This window comes from Typopeltis vanoorti, chromosome 7 (assembly GCF_054136105.1).
Source record: "Typopeltis vanoorti isolate ZY-2024b chromosome 7, IOZ_Tvanoo_1.0, whole genome shotgun sequence".
Taxonomy (NCBI): Eukaryota; Metazoa; Arthropoda; class Arachnida; order Uropygi; family Thelyphonidae; genus Typopeltis; species Typopeltis vanoorti.
This window is the reverse complement of record NC_143555.1, coordinates 9,147,297-9,170,767: the sequence shown is the minus strand read 5'-3', so window position 1 is coordinate 9,170,767 and position 23,471 is coordinate 9,147,297. Positions and strand designations below refer to the sequence as shown.

At 36.8% G+C, this 23,471-nt stretch overlaps 1 protein-coding gene across 1 annotated transcript in view; it reads right to left on the bottom strand.

Annotated features, from left to right (window-relative positions):
- Nucleotides 1-23,471, bottom strand: part of LOC150104476 (XK-related protein 6-like) — a 144,489-nt gene that overhangs the window by 105,532 nt on the left and 15,486 nt on the right. The window lies entirely within an intron of this gene.

Below are 23,471 nucleotides of genomic sequence, written 5' to 3'. Positions count from 1 at the left end.
ACACATGTACTACTGTGCTCATTTTCTACATCTTACTCTCATCCTGAGATTTTTATTTAATAAGGTCAAAGCACCTTGTGCCAACTTGTTTAGGTAAAATTTATAAGCTCTGCATTACTTCAACCTTGGCATTTTTTGGGTCTGGCTCCCACTGATGAGACCTCAATAAAGGTCAAAACCGGTCTGGGTAGTGGCCCTTGCCCTTAATGCATAGCATCATACATTTGCACAAGGGGATGTGCTTTGCACTAGGGGAAAATACTAAGGAAAGTGATCAGGGCTTACTCCACCTTTACCACAAGTTGCCTGAACCATGTTCAGGTGCAAACTTGACTTACTTGTCTATTTGCTTACTTGGGAAACAGGATTAAAACCTAGATTATAAAATTGCTTGGTATTTTTAACAATAATTATCCTAGTCTGCCAAATTAAGAATAATAATTATAATCTGGCACAAAGGAATGCAGCAGTACTTGTTTTTAACTATGCTGAGAAAACAGTGTTTTAAATTGTATTATGAGCCTTTAAGAGTGCTTCATTTTTTCAGACTGGATATAGGTGGTGTTCCATGATGTTTATAATCTTTTTGTTGTTGTTGTAGTTTGTGTTTGTCACTGTCTGGTTTCCTGTTGGTTGTTAACATTTCAAAAATTGCATTTGTAAGGACAAAGAACATTTCAGCTGTCAGATCAGGTCTTGCAACAAATTTTGCTCAGTGCATATACTGAAAAAATTGTTGCATCAAAAAGTGTAAATGATTTGAACAAAAAGGAGTATGTATGATGGGATCATTAGTTAAAATCCAGTAGTATAATTTAAAAAATTTCATTTTTCTCGTATAGTCTGATTCACTATGAAAACACTATCTATTGTAATAAGCTAGAGCATTCCAAAAATGACCAAAAGTAGTAAGAAAACAGGCGAAAGTGCTAGTAACAATAGTAAGGAAACTGAATGGAAGAGCTCTGGCATATGTAGAGTCAAATGGAATGTCTAAAGAAGAGACTTGCTGATATTTATGGAAAAAAGAAAGTTAGTAGCATGAAGAAAATGGGGAAGAATGATCATGTGGAATTATATCATATGGGGAAGAATGGTGATGTGATGTACATCTATCACAATTACCACTCCTCCCAGCAATACACTAACCACTCGACCAACCAAGCTTTGCCAGCCTGGCTGGTCGAGTGGTTAGTGTGCCTGCTCTCAACCAAAAGGCTGCAGGTTCAAATCCTGTCCTGGGCATGGATGTTTGTCTGTGAAAATACTGGTAGTGGTAGGCAGTAGATGGCGTTGGTGTGGTTGCAGTTGGTGGATGAGTGGTGGAGACAGAGTTGTAGAGTAGGTGCCCTCTCTTGATGAGTCTTTGGACTCCCTGGAGGTATCATGTAGTAATAATAATAATAATAATAATAATAATAATGTGTTATCAAAACCATAACTAAATTGAGCCATAGTCATTTGCTCAGATCACTACTATCATCACCATTGGCTTCCCCCCTTCCCAAAATGCCTCCCCCCAAAAAATCTGGAACATAAAAATTCCATTGCCGTTCCCTATCCAGGGCATAAAACAAAAAAAAAACTCTTTTAAGCCATACTTAAAATAAGTAACCTTATCTGCTCACCAAAAAGAAGCAAAAGATGACACTGTTGCAAACAATCATATTTTGGACAAATAGGAAGAACCACCAATATCTGTCTGCAGAAATTATGTCCATTATCTATACAGTTGTACTGGAGTAGCAGAACATCGCCATTAAACATCAACATGAGTAATTATCAATGTCCAAGCATGCACCAAGAATAGAAATGACTGGATCCAATGGAACAAAACCACAATTTTATACAGGAACAGATATAAATCAAAGATTATTTCTGGAACCTGTCATGGCATTACAAGATTCATCGAATCTGAACAAAGTTGACTAACTCACTTTAACTAAAATATGGGAGACTTATCTTGAAACATTCAGCAAGTTTTCATCACTATACCCATAGAAGGTGCCAATTAGGATTGTAAGATCCTGCCTTTCATACTGTGTGTTTGCTTTCTTGCTCATGTGGATTAATTAATGTACGTGCTTACTTCTAGTTCTTTGTGCTCATGAAGATGCCTTGGTGACCTAGGCAAAATATTGGCATAGCAATTTATTAACTCAATAAATTTAGTTAGTAATTACCTTGCACACCAAGATGCCTTGGTGTGCAAGGATAAAAAAATCAGAACTCCCTGGTGGACACAGGAAGTTAAAGAGGCAGTGAAGGAAAAGAAGAAAGCATATCAAAAGTTCCTGGCAAATAAGGCAGCTGTTACTCTTACAGAATACAGAGACAAATGTAAGAAAGCTAAACAGTGTGTAAAACTAGCTAAACAAAAGTCATGGGAGGACTTTGGCAAGAATATAGAAAATAAATATCAAGAAGGTGACAAAATATTCTGGAGGTTGTTGAAGAAGCTTAGGAATGGAGGAAAGAGTGCTGTAAAAGGAATTAGAGATGATAAAGGTGAAATGAAAACAGGAGAAAAAGATATCCTTGAAATATGGAGTAATTACTTTGAAAAACTGCTAAATGAAACAAGCAGTGATGACAGCACAGTGATAAAAAACACTGACCAGGCATGCAGTCAGGAATACATATCCATACTTGAAGTAGAAAAAGCCATCAAAGGCTTGAAATGTGGAAAGGCAGCAGGAGTAGATGATATTCGACCAGAAATGCTGAAGTATGGTGGTATAAGAATCTTACAGTGGCTGCACTGCATAGTTCAGAAAGCCTGGACAGAGGGACGAATTCCCAATGATTGGAGTAGAGCTCTCATAGTACCCATATATAAAAAGGGAAATAAAACTGAATGTGAGAATTACAGAGGTATTTCCCTACTGAGTGTTCCTGGCAAGATCTATGCAAGTATACTTGAGAAACGGTTGAGAAGAATTGTGGAAGAAAAGCTTGGTGAAGAACAAGCTGGATTCAGGCCAAATAGAGGCTGTCAGGATCAGATCTTCACTTTACGACAAATAGTCGAGAAAGCATGGGAATATAACAAAGATCTGTATTTAAGTTTTGTCGATTTGGAAAAGGCATATGACAAGGTGCCAAGAGAGAAGCTATTCAATACGCTGCAGTTATATGGTGTCAATGGGGCATTATATCAAGCAATACTTAGTCTTTATTTGAGTTGTGAGTCAGCAGTTAGAATTGAAGGAAGTACAGGAAGATGGTTTAATGTTAAATCTGGTGTGAGACAAGGATGTACATTATCCCCCCTGTTATTCATTATCTATATGGATCACATTATGAAGGAATGTGGTATTAAACCTGACATCAAAATTGGAGATGTTAATGTCAGCTCTTTGCTTTATGCGGATGATGTTATACTTCTAAATAAATCCGCTACAAGTCTGCAAGATTCTCTGACTAAATTGAATAGCTGTTGTAATAGATATGGTATGAAGGTCAGCAATAAAAAGACAAAGACAATGAAAATAGGCAGAATCATTGAAAATGTCAACTGTGTTGTGAATGGAGAACCTGTGGAACAAGTAAAACATTTCAGCTACTTAGGCACAATTTTTACTGAAGATGGTAAACTAAATATAGAAATAGACAACAGAATCAGCAAAGCTGGTATCGTGGGAAGTCAATTGAATAAATTCATATGGAATAAGAAAGAAATTAGTCGGAACACTAAATTAGCTGTATACAAGACTGTGTTCAAACCAATTTTAACTTATGGATCTGAGAGCTGGGTCAGAAGTAAAACACTTGACCAAAGACTAGAGACCGCAGATATGAGAGTCCTGAGAAAGATTAGAGGCGTGAACAGATGGAATCAATGGCAATATCATATTAAAAATGAGGATATTAGGAAAGAACTTGACATTGTCAGCATCCAGGAATGCGTTAGCAGAGCTAATCTCAGATGGTATGGTCACTTAAATAGAATGGGAGAGGAAAGATTAGCAAAACAAGTGTTCTCTGCCAGGTTGGCAGGAAAACGACCCAGAGGAAGACCAAGATATAGGTGGATTGATACGGTACAAAGTGCCTTAGACGATAGAAATATAAGATCTGATAATGTTGGAGTCTTGACAAGTAACAGACTGATTTGGAGGAAAATTGTAGATAGGAAGTTAGTAATGATGTAATTTTTTCATGTAGTACTGTCATATCCTGTACATCCTGTACACCCCTTGAGGGTACATGGCAGGAATTTGATGATGATGATGATGATGATGATGATGATGACCCATAGAAGGTGCCAATTAGGATTGTAAGATCCTGCCTTTCATACTGTGTGTTTGCTTTCTTGCTCATGTGGATTAATTAATGTACGTGCTTACTTCTAGTTCTTTGTGCTCATGAAGATGCCTTGGTGACCTAGGCAAAATATTGGCATAGCAATTTATTAACTCAATAAATTTAGTTAGTAATTACCTCTAGATGTGTTTTTGCCATTAAACATTAACATGAGTAATAATCAATGTCCAAGTATCCATACTCGAGAAGATACTCACTGGTGTATCCCCAAGGTTATGTTCTTGGATCCCTGCTATTTAACTTATTTATTAATGATATTTTGCGATTCGAATGGGGATCTTTGGCTGTTTGCTAATTGATGCAAAGTCAAAGAGGATTATAAGAAGTGCTGTGGAGTGGGGTTGTAGTTTTAATAAGTGCAATATGTTGTAATTGAAAGTGCAAAGATATACTGGTGGATATGTGCTTCAGGAAATGGATGGGATTCAAGATATGGGGGTGATGGGTGGACTGAAGTTTAGAGGACACACTTCAAGTGCTTTAAAGTTAAGGAGTATATTGAAAAAGGGATAATAAAGAGGTTACCACTTTAAAAAGTAGTGGCCAGACCACACATGTACTACTGTGCTCATTGGTCACCTAGTTTTTATTAGGATGTCTAAACACTGAAGAGTGTTCAGAGATGATTTACTAAGGCAATAATCAAGACTCAGGCATGTTGATTAATGAGAGAAGTTGAGAGAATGTAAATTGCAGTTTCATAAATAGGTGGAAAACAGGACAATACGATAGGGACACTGAAGTCAGCTGACAGGATTTTGCTGGTTTAGTATAGAACAATCATAAATAATTGAAGATAAGACAAAAAGAACGAGAAGCCATTCCTGAAAGTTGCGTAGAGGTGTGGAGAACTAAATTTTTTGCATATAGATTGGCAGTTAAATGGAATGTATTAACAGAATGTGTTGTGAATTCTAGGAGCCTTAAGGAGTTTAAGTTTAAATAAATATTTATTTATTTTTATGGAGAACCCATCCACAAGAGGTTGGTCAACCTATTGTACACTAGTACTGCAGATGGGCAGAAGGTTCTAGTTAAGTGAATCTCCCTACTACCATGCAGGCTGCTGTAATAATAACAAATTCATTTTTATAACTATTGATTCGGAACTATTGATACTGCAAGGAGGATAAGAAATAATACTAATAACATTTCTTTTTCTAAACATTTTTGATATATTTGATCCAGGTAGTTGGATCAAATATATCAAAAACATATGCTTCATATCCATATCATTTATTCTACTAATGGACACTTTGCATCTATGTAATTATGGACATGCATACATGTCCAGGCCAGTATGGTTAAATAGCATAACTTACTGATAATTGAATGAATTGAATAGCAGGATAATTTATTCTATAATTCACACATTCCCATTGGGTAAATAATTCTCATAGTTTATGGTTCACTCAGTTCCAAATAAACTATGGGCATTTTATTCAATTCATCTTGAGTAGCAGAAAAGAAACACTGTAACCAGTAAAAGTAAGCTGCACAAACAGGGTTTCCACATTGGACCTCCCAAGTTTCAACGTGTTACTACTATTTAAGTGTATGGACCATGGTGTCGAAATTGTACAAATGAGGAGCACTCAGCACGTTTTTTTTATTATTACTATTACGTGACACTTCCAGGGAGTCCAACGACTCATCAAGGGAGAGCACCTGCTCTACAACTCTGTCTCCATCCAGTTCTTCAGCTACAATCATTATCTACACCCATCTACTACCCACCACCACCACTAGTATTTTCAAAGACAACCACAAACATCCATGCCCATGGCAGGATTCGAACCTGCAGCCTTTTGGCTGGAGAGCAGATACGCTAACCACTCGGCCAACCAGGTTTTCTGGATGAAACTTGTCTCTGGAACATTTGCACAACCCAAACCTTACATATATCTGCATTTCAATTTTTTACTGTTTTTTGAAACTAGGGAGGTCAAATGTGGATATCCTGTATATTTATCTTTTTAACTCTAATTTGCATCCAATACCTTATAACTTTCCACAGAATGCTACAATATTAGAGCATATGTTAAAGAATAAACTTCCATTACTATTTTCTCTCTCTCTCTCTCTCGCTGGCTAGAGAATTAATGTACTTAACTTTCTAAATAGATGAACATTACTTATTTACATGAAAACATAAGGCATAGGTACCACTATTTATTTGTTTAGAAGGCCAGATATTTCAGTCCGAAACTTACCATCTTCTGTGGCAGTTAACTACAATGTAGAACACAAACAATGGATTGATTTGAAACAGAAAAAAATCCTGGTGATGTTATTTACTTCTAAACAAATAAATAATATTACCTATGCCTTGTGTTTTTATGTAAATAAGTAATGTACTTATGGCACAAGTTTCTCTAAGAGAACAAACAAACAGATGTATTATTTCAAATATGTTTAAGTATAAAATTTAAACATTTGTTAATACTGTCCACAATAATGGCACTAACCTTGCCTCAATGTGTTTTGCTCATGAAGCTGTACTACCTAAACAACTGCAATGGTATTGCAGCACTTCATGAATTTCATCGCCTGAAGAAATGTTGATGAGGTCCACTATCTCCATGTACTCTGTGATGAATGATTAGTCATTTTGAAGAAACCGGATCTTTGGGAGTAAGATCAGGCAAAGTCGCAAACCGATCAGTTCACAACAAATGAATGAAGTTGTTACTGAATGAACAACAAAAGGTCCAAGGAATGATTCCTGGAGTATACTACTGGACACCTCAATCCTGTAACCTCTGATTTATGCAACAGTTTCAAATAATATCTTCTCGCCAACACTATCAATGTATCCACTCCCTTTATCCAACTCAGCCATAACATTATAAAATATGAGCAAACTGATCTGATGTGACTCTCTTTAGTAAACCCATGCTGTTTCTTTAAAAGTATGTCTGTCAACCCACTTCTGTATGCAAGTTCTTGTCAACTTTTTTAAAGAATCTTCACTAACACTCCAGAGATACTGGTGGGTTGGTAGTTACAGCAATTTTTGCAACCCCCGTATACAACAGAATTGTCACAGATTCAACTCCTGTGGGATCTTTCGTGACCTAAGACTCAAATTATACAAATGTTAAGAGATTATCAGTTCAGCTGACATTTACTTTAGCATATGTGCAGATATCCAATTGGTCCTTATTCCTGAATTCTTATCAACCTTATGCAACAGCTCTAACACCTTCTCGTGTGCATATATCTCTTCATCCAATGTAGTGGTAGCACTGTGTGCCATGTTACATACACCAGATTGACAGATTATAATAAAGTGCATGATCATTATTTGAACAATCACATCACTTCTGACGCATGTACACTCTGTATTCAGTAGTTATTCTTCCGCATTCATTCTTCTTTCTTTTACTTGCAGTGTAATAACAAAAATCCTTTTCTGTTACCTTTAGTCTGTGCAGCCAATTTCTTTCCTTAATCTAATTCCATAATTTGCTCTCCAATACAACATGCATTATTTTTCTGGCCTGTGCTTTATATGACAACTCCTCACATCCTTATTCTCATAATGTTCCTTCCCTATCATCATCCTCTTATGGATTGCTTGATTATGCAATGGCTCTTCCTCCTCCTTCTCATACACATCTATCTCTTCATCCATTAAGATTGCACATCTATTTCACTCCCACTCTATATGGAGATATCGAAGTTAGAAAAATCACTGCAATGCATCACTCAGAAGCCATGGTGAGAAGGTTGAAATTGAGCAATTGAAGTAGAGCTGTTATAGTACCAATCTGCTAAAACCGAAAATAAAGAGTTCTGGATGAGATTTATGGCAAGCGTATTTGAGGAGGGGTTAAGGAAAGCTGTGTGAGTGGGGGGGGGGGGGAGCTGGGTTCAGGCTAAAAACGGGAGTTATTCACTTTGTTATTCACAAAGGCATATGACAAAAAAAAGATGCTCAAAACTTTAAAATTACATGGTGTAAATGGGACTTTATATATTTAAGTTGTCTGTCAGCAATTACAATTGAAGGAGGTATAAGAGTGGTTTAATGTAATACCAAGTGAAAAAAAAAGTATTCACTATCTCTCGCTTATTTATCATCTATATTGATCACATTAGGAAGTAAAGGGGCACTAAACCTGATATCAAAAACTGTAAGTTAATCTCAGCTGATTATTTTATGCAATTGATGTTAGTCTTAAATCCAGTATAAATCTTCAAGATTCCTTAACTAAAAGGAAATAACTGATGTAAAAAATTTGACATGAAAATCAGCAATAAAAATCTATGAAAACAGACAGGAACATGGAAAATGTCAATTGCATTCCCAATGGAGAACCTAGAGGAGGAGTAAAATATTTCAGCTTTTCATAATTTTAATTGAAGACAGTAAATTAAATATGGACACAGACAAAGGAATAAACAATGGTAAGCTGGGAGACAACTGAATAAGTTTAGGGGAAAGAGAGAGAGAGAGAGAGAGAGAGAGAGAAATTAGCCCAAACACTAAACTAGCAAAATATATACTCCATTCGTCTAATTTTAATACGCAGATCTGAGAGTTGCATTAGAAATAAAATAACTTATCAAGGACCAGAGACCACAAACATGAGTTAAGAGAAAAAATATGGGAGTGAACAGATGTATTAGTGGCAGAATTATTAAAAATAAAGTTACCAGCACATCTTCCATGTGTGAGTAGAGATTAATAAGCAAATAGAAACCCTACCTGTTTCTTGAACATCTAAAAGCTGTATTTCCAGGAGAAAGAAAATACAGGATGGCTTACAAAGAACAGAGGTGGATGGAATGAAAGATCAGCTTAAACAGTGGGCAAGATAGGTTTTGAAGATGAACTCCAGGCTTAACAAGAAAGTGGAGGAATGGTTGTGCCCAGTTCAACCGTTCCTCCACTTGGAATGGTTGAAGCAGAAAAATACCACAAAATTACTTGCAAAAGGTGCATAAACAGAAGAAAAATCCATGGGAAAGTGTTTATAGTGAGTGTGTGAAAGAGCAATCATCTATGAAACAGATTGCACTCTTATGCAAAAGCATCAAGCATTCTTAAAAAGTATCTGTAGTGAAGCTTACTAAATATGAGAACAGTGTCCTAACACTGGGGAGACTGGGGTTGATTTGGGATTTATGGTGTTAGGATTTATTTTCTGATACAAATACATCACGATTCCATGTGTTCAAAAACCAAAAATTTGAACTTGTTTGGAGATGTAGGTATTACCAAAAGTAAGTGTGAAGCGAAATCAAGTGAGATCTTTCTTGTGAGAAATGCGAAAAGATCACGTTTAAAAGTGTACAAGTTTATCCTCATCCCAGTAAAGAACAGCACAAAGGACAAAGTCTAAGGAAGGAAAGTGACAGATAAGTCAGAGATGAATGACTGCAGTGGAACAGTGGAAAGTAGTGCAGTGCTGTATGGCAGGTGTCAAAAATATGTCTGAGGGGGGAGCAACAACAGGAAGAGTAACTGAGGCTGTGCAGCAGAGAGAAGATGCAGAAGAGATGACTGTGCTGGTTGGAACAAATTACTTGCAAGGAAGTGCATGATTAGAGAATGCTGCTATAGACAGTGAAGAGAAAGAGTGTTAATGGTAAAATTGTGAGTGTTACCAAGGTACGATAGTGGAGAGCAATGATCATGAATAGCAAGATAGCTAGAATGTGCAGGAAAAAAAGACTCGAGTTAGTTGATATGCGAGATAAATTTGAAGGTAGGCGAGAGCTGTTCACTATGGATGTTCTGCATTTGAGTGAGAGCAAAAGTGAAGAGCTGGGTAAATTGTTGTTGATGAGAGGAGGTGAGCATGCAAATCAGATGGTGGGACGGTGAGTGCAAGATACCAAAATTGTTAGATAAGAGACAACAGAAGACAAGACAGGGATGGTCTCAATGAGATCAACTAAGTCAAACTGCTGGAATGATGGGATAAGGAATTAGGGGAAAGAAAAAGGAATCAGAGGAAAGCAAATGTGCTTATACAACAATGCAAGGATTTTTAGTCATAAGGGTGCAGAATTTGTGGCCTGATGCAGTTAGTCAATCTACAAATCAGTGGTGTCAGGGAGACATGTTAACCAGATGATGATGTGCTTACAGGAATAGAATGTGATGGCTACAGCATTTTTCAAAAAGGCAAAAGATAAAAAAGGAGAGGAGAGGTGTATTACTGGTGATCACAGAATAGCTATGTCATCTTAAGGTAGAACTTGAAGAAATTAATAATGACAGTGAGTTTGAGGTCATTCAGTGTGAAGTTGAGTTTAGCACAAATTTCAGATATTTAGTGGGATGTTGCTACAGGCCAAGAAATGCAGAGGGAGAAGATCCGGAAACGTTCAGACAAATGAGACTGATGAGTGACAGCAGGGTTATAATAATGGGTGACTTTAATTATCGAGGTATTGGCTGGAAACAGGAAATATCATGTGTGAGTAAGGAGATCAAGTTTCTTGAGCCTACTCAGAGATAATTATCTTACGCAGCATGTAGTTGAGGCAACAAGAGGGACTTGAGTGTTAGATTTAATCATGTCAACTCATATAGTGATAATAGAAGATATCACTATGATGCCACCAGTTGGAGAGAGTAATCATGTAGTTTTGACAAGGGAAGTGTCTAGCCAGGTACGAGTTCCGTGGAACAAGAGATGTGTGGAATTACAAAGTTGGGACTACGAAAATTTAAGGAAACAGACTGGTGATGTGCAGTGGCTCAATCAGTTGAAAGGCAGAGAAATCAGTAGTGCCTGGGATTTGGTATGAAATAAATTGCTTAGAGAAATGGTACTGTATTCTTACTGTTTGGAGGATAAATAAAGTAGGAATGAAAAGGATGAATCATGGAATTATGCAGGAACAACTTTTGAGAGGATGTTATGGAGAAGGTATAAAGAACAGGATACCCATCAGCAGCATGAAGAATATAAGGTACAAGCTAAGAAGGTAACAAGTGTAGTAAAGAAAGAAATTGGCATATGAAGAGGCTGGCTGAAGCAGCAAAAGCATAGCCCTGGAGAATTCTACAGTTCTATGTTGCTAGTAAAAGAAAGACTGAATATGATAGGTTCATGTCAATTGCTGCAGATTGAACAACAGTCAAATCTGCTGAGGATATGGAAATGTTTAATGAGTATTTTGTTAGTGTATTTCATGTATTGGGGGGGGGGCATAAGAGTGGTGCTGAATAGCAATAGGAAAGTAGATAGACAACTGACAGTACAAGAATGGAAAGTGTTTAAATTTTAAGCACCCTTCATGTTAATAAGGCTGTGGAATTGGGATTGGATGGGATTCACTAGGGATATATTCGGTTTTGCTTCAACATTTGGCCAGCCAAAGCAGAAAAATTCCTGTTACATGCGTCATCACAAATGCCATCAATTGAAAAAGCCTCCTGTTATCTTGCACAACCAAACAAACAGAAGACTTTCAAAGGCTAATGAGTGACTTGTTCCATAGTACAATTTCTCACAAAATTTCTTTAAGCTCTAGCTACCAGCTTATTCTTTGAAAGTGTTTATTTATTTTTTGTCAGAAGCTGGAAATGTACATATTTATGAAGAAACCAGACATATGCTACTCCACAAAATGCTGAAAAATTAATTTTTTACATCATAATTATTGCAAATTCATTTTGATTATTAACCTCCCTACAGGCAAGATTCTCTGACTAAATTGAATAGCTGTTGTAACAGATATGGTATGAAGGTCAGCAATAAAAAGACAAAGACAATGAAAATATGCAGAATCATTGAAAATGTCAACTGTGTTGTGAATGGAGAACCTGTGGAACAAGTAAAACATTTCAGCTACTTAGGCACGATTTTTACTGAAGATGGTAAATTAAATATAGAAATAGACAACAGAATCAGCAAAGCTGGTATGGTGGGAAGTCAATTGAATAAATTCATATGGAATAAGAGAGAAATTAGCCGGAACACTAAATTAGCTGTATACAAGATAGTGTTCAAACCAGTTTTAACTTATGGATCTGAGAGCTGGGTCAGAAGTAAAACACTTGACCAAAGACTAGAGACCACAGATATGAGAGTCCTGAGAAAGATTAGAGGTGTGAACAGATGGCATCAATGGCAATATCATATTAAAAATGAGGATATTAGGAAAGAACTTGACATTGTCAGCATCCAGGAATGTGTTAACAGAGCTAATCTCAGGTGGTATGGTCACTTAAATAGAATGGGCGAGGAAAGATTAGCAAAACAAGTGTTCTCTGCCAGGTTGGCAGGAAAATGACCCAGAGGAAGACCAAGATATAGGTGGATTGATACGGTACAAAGTGCCTTAGACGATAGAAATATAAGATCTGATAATGTTGGAGTCTTGACAAGTAACAGACTGATTTGGAGGAAAATTGTATATAGGAAGTTAGTAATGATGTAATTTTTTCATGTAGTACTGTCATATCCTGTACACCCCTTAAGGGTACATGGCAGGAATTTGATGATGATGATGACCTCCCTACCGGCGACGTGGATGAAATAGTGAGACCAAACTGCACTTCTTATCCATGGTATTTAACAGGTGTTAGAGAATCGTATCTAGATTAGCTGGATGTCTATAGACATCATGGCCGGTTTGGGTGGGGGGGTTAAATCCATGATTATTCTCTATATTTCATAGTTTAAAATGAGTTCCATTAATATTTTTGTTCTTTGAAAAAATAAGTACAATATTTTCTGATTTCGTGCTGTATTTTTTTTTTTTTTAAATACAATGTTCTCTATGAAATTAAATGAGAGTTTTATTATATCAAAATGGAGGATATTATGGATCCATCTAGATTTTATTGCCAAATATAGAAAGAAAGTGAAAATGAAATTTTCAAAAATTTACCAGCAAGCTTATGAAACAAGACTGGAAACAGAGTTGCCTTGGCTGTACTATTTAAATGACATGAGTTATAACCACCAACTTGTATATTTGCGTTTTATTAATGCACTGAGTGAGTTTCACCAGTATGAAAGCTTCGAAATGACCAAGTTCAAAAAAATTACAAGCAGAAGTGAAGACAAAAGCTCAATCGATGCTGTAACTAAGCTATGTCAGGAAGTTAAATTCATCATAAGTGATCTCTGGGTGGGTGCATAATAAAATATTAAACTATAGAGCTTAGAAGCTTATATTTGTCTTACATAGATATGGTAATAGACAATATTATAGAAATATTGTCTATTAGAAAGAAGTAAAAAACATAAAAATATTTTCTTACTTTTGAAAAATTACTGTAACGCTTATGAGAAGGTTTTATTCTTACAAGCTCTCCAGTAAATTACTCTCCAAACTCTCAGTAAATACTCCCCTGGGTAATTCTTACCACAACTTAGTGCTCATCTCCTCCCCCATGCAACAATGCTTGCACAGTCACTCCCATACAAAGAGTAGTTTGGCATTATAACAGTGCCAATTGGGACAGTCTCCAAGACTACACTGCTTCATTCCCATGGTTGGATTATTGTTTCCGGTCTTACTATCCAAACATATGCACCGAACGTATATCACCAAAGTAATCCTCACTGGCATGAAAACATACAATCCCCACATTACTCTGAACTGCTGTCCCCTATCCAAACCCTGGTTCTCCAAAAGATGTGCCAAGGCTGCACAAATGAAAAATCAGGCATACCACAACTGGCTCAAATCAAGAACCACATCCTCCTTCAATGCCTATACTGAAGTCCGAAACAGATGCAAGAAAATTATCAATGCTTCTAAAACAGAATTTGAATAGGCAAAAAGCAGGAAGCTTGTAGCCTGTCCAAATGGCAACCATACCTTTTGGTTTCTTGCCAAGGCAATTTGTTGCAACTTTTGCCCTACACTATTCCCACCCCTATCATACCCAGATGGCTCAAATGCAACATCACCCACAGAAAAAGCTAACCTCCTGGCTTCGCACTTTGCCTCTAATGCACACATAACTGACAATGCCATTGGACAATAGTTGCCATTTTACCATTTTCATCCAATAACGGCATCCAGTCATAATCATTCTTTCTTCTACTTGCCACATATCTGAAGATTTTGAGGGTTTTTCTTGGCCTGAATTGCTAACTGTTCTGCTCATACTGTAGTTTTGCTATTCTTACTAACTGAGTCATCTTCCTGACCTCTCTTTATACTTCTCATGCAACTGATTGCTTCTATTATTCATCTTGTGCTACTTCCACAGTAGCCTCTTCTTCCAAATTGTTTCACTATTGGTCTCTCATAAGCTACATCTGGCATAAAGTGTTCATCCAGCTGTCTTAAGTCTCTGGTTACCAAATCCGTCATCCAAATCCATTGCATTCAGGGTCTTCCTGTGGATCTTTTGTTGTCAATTTTATTTGTAAATATTTGTAATAACCACCTGGCCATCTACTCTCCAAACATGACCAAACCTCTCAATTCTGTTGCTTCTTATAAATGATATGATGTTGGGTCATTGAAACAGGTTTTGTAGTTCCTCATTATGTCTTCATTCATGCAGCCCAGAATTTTGGTTGTAACATGTTAAAATTTTTCTCAGTACTTTTCTTTCAAATGAAGTTTTCTATTGTTGTTGACCATGTTTTCAAAACTATAGATTGATATTGGTACCTTAGTTTTTTTTCTTTTTTCTTGATAAAGTTGTGGTGATAATGCATGGTGGCACTGCGGGCCAGCAAAAATAGTGTTCAATTTGTGACAATACTGGTTGTTCAGTTTGCACTATTCAAATTAATATTTTTTTTTTTTTTTTGTTATAACTGTGGTATTTTATTAAGCTTTTACTGTCTCAGTAATGTCTCCATGTGTATCGATTGTATTCAACATGGCAGCTGCCAGTTATAGCAGTAGACCTTGCCACCCACCATTTACAGACCACATTATTCATAGCTTAGTTAATTTTGTAACGTGCTACGCATGCATTATGTACACATCCCATTGTTTAAAAATGCAGGTGCAAGATGGGAATGTGTATATGTGCATGAAATGTAGGTAGTGAGAGGTGCTTGGAGACATAAGTGTCTCGACCACAGGATTTAGCAACAACAGAAATGGCATTTTGGAAAAAGGTGATTTTCAGTTTGTTGATGCCAGCAGTGTGTTGTTGGAGGGTGGAGAGAATGTTACAAAGACACACACACACACACACACACACACACACACACACACACACACACACACACACATATACACACTAGGGGGGCTCCGCCCGACACCTATATCCCCCCCATGTTCCGGACTGGTAGGCCGGCTCTCCTTGAATTCTGATGACTCGAATTTTGAAGACTCGATACTCAGGGTAGCCCGAGTTTCAAAACATTTCAAATAACTTGACAAAAACGTTACATAAAAACGTTGCACAAAAATGTTACAGCTTACATCCATTTCCAATTTCAGCTTATCATTTTATAGTATAGAGTGTATGTATGTATATATATATATATATATATATATATATATGTGTGTGTGTGCCTTGGGCAGTTTAGCAGATGGTTTATCTGACAGCCATGATTCTATGCATAAATGTACACTAAAAGCAGAATGTGTGGAAAGAGAAACAGAACTGCTGAGAAAGGGGATAGAAGGAATGAAGACTGGGTTGAAGAGGGTGAATGAAGATCATGGGAGGATAGAGAGGTTGGCTAATATAAGAGGAACGAGAGAGAGTAGGTATAACAGAATGACATCAGAGAGGGAGACAGTGGAAGAGAGGAAGTTGCAGAAAGCTCAGAGTGTGTGGAAGGAAGAGAGAGAGAAACGAGAGAGAGAGACTGAAAGCTGTAAGAGTCAGGGATGCCAGTGAGAGAAAGATGAATGAATCTGTTTGGAGTGTCATGTATGGAGATTCAATGATTCAGGGATGTGCAGGGTAAAGTGGCAGAGGAGTACTTGCCTGGTGGAACAATAGATAGTATGGCAATGACAGTGAAGAGGGGTGAAAGTGCAGAGAAAATGATAATAACTGCAACAAATGAGCTGAGAGATAACATAACATGATACTTGAGATTGATGTTAGAGATAGTGAAGCAAAAATGTGTCCAAGGAAAGAGTGTGTCGCCCCAATATGATGATGCAGCAGGAAGAGGTGATAGCAATTGAAAGTTTTTCCACTTGGTTATACTATAAATTAAACATGCCAAGAAGTTATATTCTTGGTTTAATCCTTTATCCAAGTGTAACTACACAAAGTTTGCATGTGAAGTTACTTCACAACTCAGCTACTTGTATATAGAGGCCGACTTCACATTAATTGCCTTAGTGTCCCATAATGCAATGCACATATTTGTATAATTACACTTGGATAAAGGATTAAACCAAGAATATAACTTCTTGGCATCTTTCATTTATAGTATAACCAAGTGGAAAAACTTCATCGTTTATCTCTAATCCAGAGTATTTTAGTAATAAGGTGATACACCTTTTGACTACTTGTATATGGAAATATGACTTCTGTATTATTTCAATCTTGGTATCACTTCTGGGTCTGGTTCCCGCTGATGAGACCTCAATAAAAGCTCAAAATGGTCTTGGTAGTGGCCCTTCCCATAATGCATAGCCCAGTTGTGAAGTAACTTAATTTGCAAACTTTGTTTGCTTACACTTAAAGGATTAAAACAATATAACTTCTTGGCATCTTTAATTTATGGGATGATAGCGAGAATGTGCAGAAAAAGAAGTCTGGAATATGTGGATGCAAAGAGTACATTTGAGAATAGAAGAGAGCTACATGCAAGAGATGGTTTGAATGCTGAAGGGCAAAGGCATTTGGGGACATTTTTGTTTTCTGGGCTGAGAAGTATTTTGGGACAGGGAAACTAGGCTTGCACAGGTTGAATGTTGCAGGGACAGCCTCATGTGGAGATAGTGGCTTAAGAAATGAGGGGGGGGGGTATGCTATATTACTATATCCAGATGAAGTATGGGGGGAATAACAATGGCTATTAGAATACTGGCAATAATGGTTTTTCTTGCATGCAAACACTAAGAGCATTAGCAATAAAGGGAATGCGTTTGTGTCACTGAGTGATTCAGTCTCTCCAAAGGTTGTTGGTGTCAGTGAAACTTGGTTAACTGAGGAGGATGTTCTAATAGGGACATAAATCAATGAGTATAACATTTCGGCAGGTAGGGAAAGTAAATGTGATGGTGGAGTGTTACTCATAATAAGAGATAAATTGTGCTCTCTCAGGGTGGAGAATCTCAGCAAAAATAACACTAATAGCTTTGAAAGAATATGGTTTGAGATAGATGTTTATAAGACAAAATATCTAGTGGGATGTTGCTACAGATCAGGGAATATAGATCGTGATGAGAAGGAAATGTTTAGGCAAATTAGCTTGGCAAGTTTTGCAAGGGCAGAGAAGATAGCATGCAGTAATAAGGGAACTAAATTTTTGGATTTCTTAAGGGACAACTTAGAAACAACATTGTGAAGGGAAAACAAGGTTCAAGTGTTTTAGATTTGGTCAAAACAACAGAAGATCTGACTGTGACTGAGATGACATACTTGCACCCTGTTGGTAAGAATCACTGTGTATAGTCCCCTCTTCACCTGTACACCAGACTGCAAGTTGCATCTTCTCAATCTTTCCTCATACTTGAATTCAAGAGGTTAGAAACTACCTTAGTCAGTCGCCTCTGAACCCTTTCCAACATCTCTTCGTCCTTCTGAAAACCAGGTGACCAAATCTGGACACAATAGTCCATGTGTGGCCTAATCAAAGTCTTATGCAATGGAACAAGAATCTCCTTACGTCTACAAGACAGTGTCCTCCACATCATTCCCAGAAGCCTTTGTGTTGTCTTCACAATTTTTGCTATATGTTCCCTAAATTTCAGATCCTTATCCACTATCACCCCAAGATCTCTTATTTCCTCCACATCTGATAATTATATCCTCACCAAGCAGAAATTCTGCATCCCATCTTTGTTTTCCTTACATTTTGCAACATTGAACTCACATCCCCATTCCTGAGCCTAATCACTCAATTTATTCATGTCTTCTTGTAAGACCACAACATCTTCTCTACTCTTCATGATTCGTCCCAACTTTGCATCATCTGCAAACAACTGAATATCTCCATCCAAATCTTCACCAATATCATTAGCACACAAGTTAAACAGTAATGGCCATAAAACAGACCCCTGAGGCATTCCACTAGTGACTTTCCTTTTCCTGGATATCGCTCCCCCATACACAACTTGTTGATACCTAACAGATAGCCAGTCTCCAATCCAATGCACCAATCTAATATCCAACCCCATCTGCTCTGGTCTCACTATCAACTTATCATGGGGTAATCTATCAAAAGCCTTTGCGAAATCTAAGTATATTACTGTGTCTCCTTCTCCTCTGTCCAAGGAAGCGGTCACTTTATTGTAATAAGTAGATTACTAAAACATGGCTCCCTTTAGCAAATCCATGCTGCCCATCAAAGAATACCATTGTTGTCAACCCAATTCTGGATCCTAGTTCTCATAAGCTTCTCCTACAACTTAACTACAACACCTGACACACAGATAGGCCTATAGTTTGATGCTTGAGTTCTATCACCTCCTTTATGAAGTGGCACAATCTTGCCCTCCTTCCACTCCTTAGGAACTTAATCCAGCGCATGACTCGTATTAAAAAAATATGTCAAGGTCGGCATCAACTCCCTGGCACATTCCTTCAGAATATACGTGGTGATATATTATCAAGTCCCACAGTCTTATTTACATCTAGTTTGCTCAACTCCCCATACACCTCTTGCTCACTCACTTACAATCAGTCTCTCTTCCCCATCATCAACTGCTCTCAATCTCTCCATGAAGTCACATTCACAAGATTGAAAGACCTTTATGAACTGCTCATTAAGTATCACCACCAAACCTTCTGCAACAACTGTCTTTATACCATTTTCTCCAATCAATGTCATCCTTCCATAATCATTCTTTCTTTTGCTGGCTACATATCGAAAGAACTCCTTAGGATTCTTTTTGGCTTCATTAGCTAACTGCTGTTCATACCTCACTTTAGCTATCCTCACCAACCAAGTCACCCACCTTGCCTGGTTTTTGTAGTCTTCATGGAATTGGTTATTTCCACTTCTCTTATTCTGCCTCCATAATGCCCTTTTTCTCTGTATCGCATGCTTAATCTCTTTATTCATCCATTTCACACCTACCTTATTTAGCCTTCTCACTCTTGAAATACATTTAGACATTGCATCTACTAGATAGTTTCTGAAAAATTGCACACCATAATTTATTGCATAGCATTAAACCTAAACCATTTTCATGTCTGTCATTAGATGGTCCACTGTAGAATATTGTTCTATTACTTGATGGTAGGTTCTATGGCCTGTCCATTTGGTTTCTTGTATAGATAAGATCTGGATATCATAATTTCCTGTTGCATCAATAACATTCAAGAGATCCTGGTTTAAACAAAGTTTTTATATTCCACTCAAAATCCATTAGTCAGTTACAGTTGGTTGGCATTTTGAATATTCCAGATTGTAAACCTTGTGCCTGATTTCATAGATTTTTTTACATTAAACAGGTAGTCAGCACATCGTAACAACCCCCAAACTAGAGGACTAGAGTGTCTCTCTTAATCTGGTCCTTACCCTATGATCTGTCTGGCATGGGAAGCCCTGCTGCTAACTACGTTACTGCCAGCATAGCTCTCCGAGACTATGCTGGCAGTATAGTCTCTACTAAGAATGCAGTTATGTTTTCAATGATTCTACCTGTTTTCATAGTTTTATCCTATTTTCATAACAGCTAAACGTCTTAACAAATCTGACCTGCAGTTGCTTATTTTGGTTATAGATTCTTGAAGAATTACTTAAAATGAAAATCATCTGCTTAGAGTAAACAATTAAGCATTAATATTCCTATATGGACATCAGAGGTGGTGTCCTTGCTCTACATCAACCTTCAATTCTGGTAATTTTTAATTAAGGATATGTTATTTTTATTTTTAATGTGATTCCCACCCAAAAGGTTCTAAACCTACAATCCATTAGTATCATGGGTGGGATAAGGATTTTTTTTTTTCTATTTTTATTAATTATATATTTTCTGTATACATTTTTTTTTTTTTTAAAGGGAAATAAAACTGAATGTGAGAATTACAGAGGTATTTCCCTACTATGTGTTCCTGGCAAGATCTATGCAAGTATACTTGAGAAACAGTTGAGAAGAATTGTGGAAGAAAAGCTTGGTGAAGAACACGCTGGATTCAGGCCAAATAGAGGCTGTCAGGATCAGATCTTCACTTTACGACAAATAGTCGAGAAAGCATGGGAATATAACAAAGATCTGTATTTAAGTTTTGTCGATTTGGAAAAGGCATATGACAAGGTGTCAAGAGAGAAGCTATTCAATACGCTGCAGTTATATGGTGTCAGTGGGGCATTATATCAAGCAATACTTAGTCTTTATTTGAGTTGTGAGTCAGCAGTTAGAATTGAAGGAAGTACAGGAAGATGGTTTAATGTTAAATCTGGTGTGAGACAAGGATGTACATTATCCCCTCTGTTATTCATTATCTATATGGATCACATTATGAAGGAATGTGGTATTAAACCTGATATCAAAATTGGAGATGTTAATGCAGCTCTTTGCTTTATGCGGATGATGTTATACTTTTAAATAAATCCGCTACAAGTCTGCAAGATTCTCTGACTAAATTGAATAGCTGTTGTAATAGATATGGTATGAAGGTCAGCAATAAAAAGACAAAGACAATGAAAATAGGCAGAATCATTGAAAATGTCAACTGTGTTGTGAATGGAGAACCTGTGGAACAAGTAAAACATTTCAGCTACTTAGGCACAATTTTTACTGAAGATGGTAAATTAAATATAGAAATAGACAACAGAATCAGCAAAGCTGGTATCGTGGGAAGTCAATTGAATAAATTCATATGGAATAAGAAAGAAATTAGTCGGACCACTAAATTAGCTGTATACAAGACTGTGTTCAAACCAATTTTAACTTATGGATCTGAGAGCTGGGTCAGAAGTAAAACACTTGACCAAAGACTAGAGACCGCAGATATGAGAGTCCTGAGAAAGATTAGAGGCGTGAACAGATGGCATCAATGGCAATATCATATTAAAAATGAGGATATTAGGAAAGAACTTGACATTGTCAGCATCCAGGAATGCGTTAGCAGAGATAATCTCAGATGGTATGGTCACTTAAATAGAATGGGAGAGGAAAGATTAGCAAAACAAGTGTTCTCTGCCAGGTTGGCAGGAAAACGACCCAGAGGAAGACCAAGATATAGGTGGATTGATACGGTACAAAGTGCCTTAGACGATAGAAATATAAGATCTGATAATGTTGGAGTCTTGACAAGTAACAGACTGATTTGGAGGAAAATTGTAGATAGGAAGTTAGTAATGATGTAATTTTTTCATGTAGTACTGTCATATCCTGTACACCCCTTGAGGGTACATGGCAGGAATTTGATGATGATGATGATTTTTTTTAAATTTCTTTTTTTACCTAATTCAAAAAAAATTCTGCTCCAGAAACAAACATGAAACTATTTCAAAATACTTCAAGGCCTTCCAATATGCAGAGCAGTGTTCTCATATCAGGCAATGAAATTCATCTCCCATCTAAAGACAATTGTAAAAATCCATGCCTGTGATGATTCTAACTGCAGCCTATTGTTTGGAGAGTAGGTATACTAATCACTCAGACAACCAGGCTGGCATATATCACTCTGTATAACATTATGACATTTGCATAATTCATGCAGTGCTTTAAATTAGCAATAAAAAAAGACTATAATAATTGAGAGGAAAACAAAAAACGTTGACTCCATTTCCAGTAGTAAAGTACAGAAATGCTGCCCATTTTGGCTAGTTAGGAGCAATTTATCGTGAAAATGACAGATTAAACATGAAAACAAATAACAGTGGAATAACAACTAAAATGTGGAAAGCAGGTGAACAAAATTTATACAGAAGAGAGAATTCAACAAAAAAAACCATCAAGCAGTATACATGATAGTTTTTAAACCAATTTTAACATATGAACTGGAAAGTGCAGTTAAAAATTAAGCAGATGATCATATACAGAACTCAGAAATGAGCTCTAAAATAAATTTAAAAGCAGTGATGACACAGATGGTGTCAATAGTAGAACCAGAACCATGCTAAACAAAAAAATATCAGAGAAGAATTCAAGATCATTACTATTTAAGAACATGTAAAGTATAATAAAACATGGCATGTTAACTTACACTGACACCAGGCACTGTAAAAACAGTATCATATGCTTCTCATTCTTGGAGCAGATCATGACAAATCTACTTCCAGTTTGCAATCTGTTAAGCATGCAATAAATAGTTGCATAAACTTTGTAGAGAAAACCAGAAAAATTACACCGAGAAACTTGAAATTGGCGATGTTATGTATTTGACAAATGAAAAACATCCACTGAAAGCAGAAGGAACATGTTACAAGGTCAAGTGAGTTACTGACACATGTCCGACACTTGAAAAACAGCTTGGCATGAATGTGCTAAATGAATGAAAGATTAACAAAACAAGATTTTGAAACAGATATGATAGGAAAAAGAAAAGGACAAAAAAAATTAAAGATATTATTATTGTCTGTCACCCCCAAGGAGGAGGCCATACTAACTATTATTCACACAATCTTTACCTCTTAAACCCATTTACTAATGATCCAGCCAACTATCTCTGGAAAATAATTCCGTTCATTCACAACTCATCAGGCAACAATTACCTCATATTCTTACTAACCATACTCTTACTCAACTTCCAAGGTTGGAGTTTGTGGGAGCTGTAGCCCTTGGCCAAGAAAGTATGGCAAAGATGGTCGAGTTCTGTGGAAAGGGCTGCATCATTAGAACAACAGCTCTGACTCTGTGTGTAAATGTTTTTAGAATTTAATACTATTGGGTTGGATAATAATGTGACTGTTTATGATATCTTATTGTGGGTCTTTAAACTTCAGCTTAAAATTTATAACCATCTACTAAGTAGAATTGCAGTTTTAGTTTTTTAAGTTTAGAATTTGTTCTGATTAAGAATGAAATAGGTGGATGGTAAGCTATTCTATGACATTTAAAATCAGAAGTCCTAACACAGTGCATTTTGTTTTGTTTTTTTCTTCTTGTAA